Below are 6,352 nucleotides of genomic sequence, written 5' to 3'. Positions count from 1 at the left end.
TAGGAAATACATTTGAATCAAGTACTGGTCCATACGATTACGGACAAAGGAACAGCAAAGCTAACTTTGTAGAACACAGCCAGTTAAAGATCAGGAACATGTTCCTCAAGAAAAAAAACAAACAAACAGGCGCTTGGCTTGGATATCCCCTAATGGCAGCACAAAAAATGAAATTAATTCCTCTTTACCTGTGACTGATGTTTCTGCCATAAACAGGTAAAACAAGTGACCATCAAATGATCAGAATTTCTCTTACCATCAACAGGTTAAACAAAGGAAGTGACCATCAAATGATCAGAATTTCTCTTACCATCAACAGGTTAAACAAAGGAAGTGACCATCAAATGATCAGAATTTCTCTTACCATAGACACCAAGCTAGAGAGGAAAAAGCGTATCAAGAACCACAGGAAACCAAACACCCAGGGTCTAGCAGACAAATCATCACAGTTCCAACTGCTACTATCCAACAGACTTGAGACACTAGCAACATCAGAAGATCCAAACACTGACTACAAAAAATGTGATATCAGAGATCAGCCGGGCCATTCTTGAAAAAACTTGTCAATACAAATCACAGAAACCAGACAAACTCTCAACAATTACAAAATAGCAGAGAGAGAAGCGACAACAGATGAGAAGATGTAATACAAATGTACAGCACATTGAGTACATTTAGATATGCAAGACTCTGAGACACAGAATGGCAAAAGAAATTTCAAACTTAAATGAACAACAAATACGTAAGCAAAGGCATTAACTTCATAAAAAAGACAGCACCTCAGCAGAAACAAAATCACCTATCTCTAAGAAGATAACACTCATCCATGACCTAGACAGAATTATTTCAAGGTGAGAGGAGTTCTATGCTAACCTCTAGGCCATCAGGCAACCAGGAAACACTCCTTCATGCACTGAGTGCATCTGAGGAACATCCTCCACCCATCCTCACATCGGAAGAGAGAGCAGCTATTAAGTCAGGCAAGGCTGCAGGAGAGGATGGTGGTACTGCAGAAGTACTACATACCTGATTGAGATGTTTATAAGACTGTTTAATAAGTGACTCTCCAGTGGACAAGTTCCAGATAAATCATTCATAAAAAGTATGGTCTCTGGTCGTGCTAATACATATATTAGGGATACTACACAGTCATTATCCACCAGAATAAGCAGATTTCAGAGCAGGTTACTCCACCATCGACCATATCCAGGCTGTCAGTCAACTGCAAGAGAAAGCCTATGAATACAAGATTCCACTATGCTTTGCTTTTGTGGATTATGAAAAGGCTTTTTACTCTATAGTTTGATTGACTCTTCACTTCCCTTGAGAACCAAGGAGTTTACTCTATATATATCACCTTGCTGAAAGACCTGTACAGCGGGGCTATCTCTAATTAAAAGCTACTTTATAGCGCCATCATGACAGCAACAAGATCAAGATGGAGAGGGGAGCAAAACAAGGTGACAACATTACACCTAAACTCTTGACAACTTGTCCCCAGGATGCGATAATCAGACGGCTTAAGTAGGAGGGAAGGGGAGTCAACATCGATGGTGAACACCTTTCACATCTCGTCTTTGTTGATGATATAGTACTGACGACGACAAACTCTCCTCAGAACTAAATGACATTCTTAACAAAACCCTCTCTAAGAGAAAACCGGTTGGCTTCAACATGCACCTTGGGAATACCAAGGTGACGTTAAACCATCACGCTGCCAAGTCTCCATTAATTGTTGATGGAAAGACCATTGAGGAAGTTGAAAGCTACATCAATTTGAGAAAGAAAATGACGAAAGATGGAAATCTCTTCCCTGAGATAAAGAGAAGGATAGCATTGGGATGGGCAGCTTTTGGGAAAGTACAGAATATCATGAGAAGCAGAAAAGCAAATATGTCAATCAAAAGGAAGGTCTTCAATGAATATGTACTACCTGTGATGATCTACAGTAGTGAAACATGGGCTCTGACAACTCGCTAAAGTGAAATCTTGGCAGTGGCACAAAGGAAGATGGAGAGGATAATGTTAGGCATCACTCTAAAAGATAGAAATACCAACATCTGGATCCACCAACAAACAAGAGGTGTTGATATCAATACTGTCATGAAAACATCCAAACACAGATGGAAAGGGCATGTAAGTAAACAACATGACAACAGATGGTCCATCAGGACAACGGAATGAACACCACGTGAACATAAAAGGCCAAAGGAAAGACCAAGAACAAGATGGAGGGACGACCTGATACAACACATGGGTCCCACATGGCAGTGGACAGATCGAAACAGAGATAGATGGCTAAAGTCTGGGGAGGGGTTCGTTATTGAGTGATATTGATTGATTTGAAGGGGTAAACTACCAATATTTTTTCTAGATTAAGTTTCTGCTAAGTGGTGATGGCCAATAAATCGGTGCTCATTTTATGCAATTTTTATAAACTAAAGTGTTTCCGATTCAACTAGCAAACGAAAATCTCTAGCGACATAATAGTTGAGTGAAAATGGAAAAATAAAATGTAAAAACAATTAAATATCAAAAAAAAATGTTTTTGTGCTTAGTTGTCAAAAATTTGACCAACATCGAATTAAAGTATAGCTAATGGTATACATTTTTTATATCATAAATAGCATTTCTTTTACAAAAAAAGTTATGATTTTAACAAAAATCTTACTTTCAGATTGAATAATATATTTTAAGAGGAGTCTTTTCTTTTTAATCAGAGATTCATACTTTGGCGTGGTTTTACTAATTGTCATTGTGCAGAGGAAGACGACTTTTATTTTCTACGAGATTCGTTTTTTATCTCATAATTTAGGACGCTTTATTTAACGATATTCTTTTATTGAACGCAAACAGTAAAAACATGAAGCTGCAACAATTTTTTTACATAACAAAGTTGATAACATTACAATACATATAATACAAAATATAAGAGAATCGTTTCTATTTTCATAGAAATAGAATACAAAATATAAGAGAATCGTTTCTATTTTCATATCATAATTTACGACGCTAAAACCAACAATATTTTCATTAGATGAAATTTTTTTTGAAAAGCTGCATTTTTCTAGATTTTTTAAATTAAAAAATAAATGTTATGGTAAGATCTTTAAAACGTTAGTCTTTAACCTTTAAAAAACAAATAATAAAACTCTTTAATAAAACAAGAAAGAAACTTTTAAAGCTGTAACAACTTCTTTTTTTTTAATTGTAACAAAGCTTATAATGTTAATAGCACCAACATGTAGTTTTTAACATTACAAAACATGAAAAGGCGACGATAGTTGTAGAGCAATTAATTATTATTAAAAAAAAATGCAATTTGTTAAAAACTAGATGCTGGTGTTATTACAATATTACAAGCTTTGTTCAGTAAAACAAACAAAAAATAAATAATAGACTTTTTATCAGAATTTCATCCTGTTTTATTGAAAAGTTTTGTATGAAAAAAAATTTCCTTTCGTCGAATTTTCACAATGTTAAAGACTTTAACATCACAAGTAAAACTAATGTTTAAAAAAAACAAGTGCACTGGGGGACCAACTGAAGACTTACCTTAAAGAAGTTGATTATGGGGAAGTTGAAAATAAGAAAATGTTTTTCAAAATTAACACCTCCCAACCTCCCTATGTCAAGAATAGCTTTCAGAATAAACACCCCCACCCCCCATGCATTGAGGAACCATCTGGAGACTTACCTTAAAGAAGTTGATTACAGGGAAACGTCTTTCAAAATGAACACCCCCCCAACCTCTTCATGTTAAGAACGGCTTTCCGAATAAATACTTTTTAGAGGTTGGACAACCAGTGCACATTGATCCACACCTTACCATAACATTTACTTTTATATAAAAAAAATTGTCGTGAAAAATGTAGAAGATGTTGCTGCAGCTTCCTTTTGTATTTTTAATGTTATCAACTTTGTTTACAATTTCTCTACAACTCTCGTCGCATTTTCATTTTTAAAAATTTTGGTGTTGTTGTTACTACTATTATTATTATTTATATTATCATTATTATTATTATTATTATTAATATTATTATCATTATTATTATTATCATTATTATTATTATTAATATTATTATTATTAATATTTTTATTATTATTAATATTATTATTATCATTATTATTATTAATATTATTATTATTATTAATATTTTTATTATTATTAATATTATTATTATCATTATTATTATTATCATTATTATTATTATTAATATTATTATTATTATTAATATTATTATCATTATTATTATTATTAATATTATTATTATTAATATTATTATCATTATTAGTATTATCATTATGAATATTATTATCGTTATTATTATTATTATCATTATTATTATTATTATCATTATTATTATTATTATTATTAATATTATTATCATTATTATTATTATCATTATTATTATTATCATTATTATTATTATTATTAATATTATTATTATTAATATTATTATCATCATTATTATTATCATCATTATTATTATTATCATCATTATTATTATTATCATCATCATTATTATTATTATCATCATCATTATTATTATTATCATTATTATTATTATTATTATTATTATTATTATTATTAACTTTGTTACAGTAAAACAAAAAGTCGCTGCAGCTTAAAAAGTTTCACCCTTTTTTATTAAAGTTTCATTCTTTGAATTTTTTAAGGTTCAAAACTAATTTCTAAAAAAACTTACCCTAACATTTAATTTTTAATTAAAAAAAACAAACAAAAAAAAACGTTGCCGCAGGTTATTTTTAAAACGTTTTCATCTAATAAAAATATCGTTTGTTTATTGGTTTTCTATTATTTGTCGCGAAAGACTATATTTTGTTTTATTAATGCTGTCAACTTTGTTACATTAAAAAAATCGTTGCAGGTTTCTTTTTTTAATGTTTTGATTTAATAAAAAAATATCCTTGAATCGAGCGTCCTAAATTATGAGATGAAAAAATTGACGAATCTCTTAGTAAATGAGAGTCGTCTTCCTCTGCACAATGACAAATTGTAAAACAGTACCCATACTTTTTTTTTTATTCATGTCTGTTATAAATATAAACAGTGACAATATTTATTTTTTTTTATTCATGTCTGTTATAAATAATGACTGAAACAATTTTTTTTTATTGGATTGCAATAAAAAGAAACTTAATTTAATATTAAAGATTATTTTTTTTAAGTTATTGAATAACTGTTTTTAAAATGAGAAAAAAAAACAACAACAACAAGGGAACTTACCTTTCATTCAAGGAATTCAATACAAAAAACAATCGGGATGAATTCGTTTTGTTTTTCTTTTTTTGTGTGTTCAAAACAGAAAATCTGTTTTTGTTTGTTAGGATTTCTTTAGTAAATTGATACAACTTTTGTTTTGTGTGTCCAATTCGTTAAGAAATAAAATATATGAAAATATAAAAGAATCAAAATTAAAAGAAGAAAAACACGATTTAAACGTGAAATTTTTTAAAGAAAAATCAACTGCTTAAGAACAAAGAACTTAAGGTCATCGTAATAACACGGTGAAATCATTATTTCGTTCCTTGTGTAAAAATGTCTGAATTGTTTTCCTATAAAGTTTAGATTTTGCAATTCTTAAACGTTTTGGGGTATTTCTATTGTAAATTTATATTTCGTTCAATTCATTAAAAAATATGAAGCTTTAAAAATCAGATTTATTTTTTTAGATAAAACATTTCATCAACTGTAAAATAACAAAGAACTTAAGGTCATCGTATTACGGTGTAATCCTTATTTCGTTCCTCGTGTAAAAATGTCCGTTCATTATTTAAGTGTGCCAAATTGTTTTCCTATCAAATTTAGATTATATTGGTGAACGTTTGGACTTCTTTTGTAAATTTCTTATTTTGTAATAAATTATTAATAAATAAAAAATATGAAGATATAAAAAATCAGCTTTACGTTTTATTTTTATGATTAGTCGAACGACGGTTAGCATCAGCATAAGAACAATGTAATGTTGAAATCAAAGGGAGATAATTCTCAAAAGAGTTACACGAGGAACGAAATAATAATTACACCGTGTTATTACGATGACCTAAATTCATTGTTCTTTAACAGTTGATTTTATTTTTAAATAATTTCACGTTTAAATCATTTTTTTTTTCATCTTTTAATTTTGATTCTTTTATATTTTCATATATTTTATTTCTTAATGAATTGGACACACAAAACAAAAGTTGTATCAATTTACTAAAGAAATCCTAACAAATTTTCTGTTTTGAACACAAAAGAACAAAGAATTCAACCCGATTTCTTTTTTTTGTATTGAAATGAAAGGTGAGTTTTTTAAATGTTTTTTGTTTACGTTTCTAATCCGAT

The sequence above is a fragment of the Euprymna scolopes genome, chromosome 46, assembly GCF_053919585.1.
Source record: "Euprymna scolopes isolate OS-2025 chromosome 46, ASM5391958v1, whole genome shotgun sequence".
NCBI lineage: Eukaryota > Metazoa > Mollusca > Cephalopoda > Sepiida > Sepiolidae > Euprymna > Euprymna scolopes.
Note: the sequence above shows the minus strand (reverse complement) of the source record.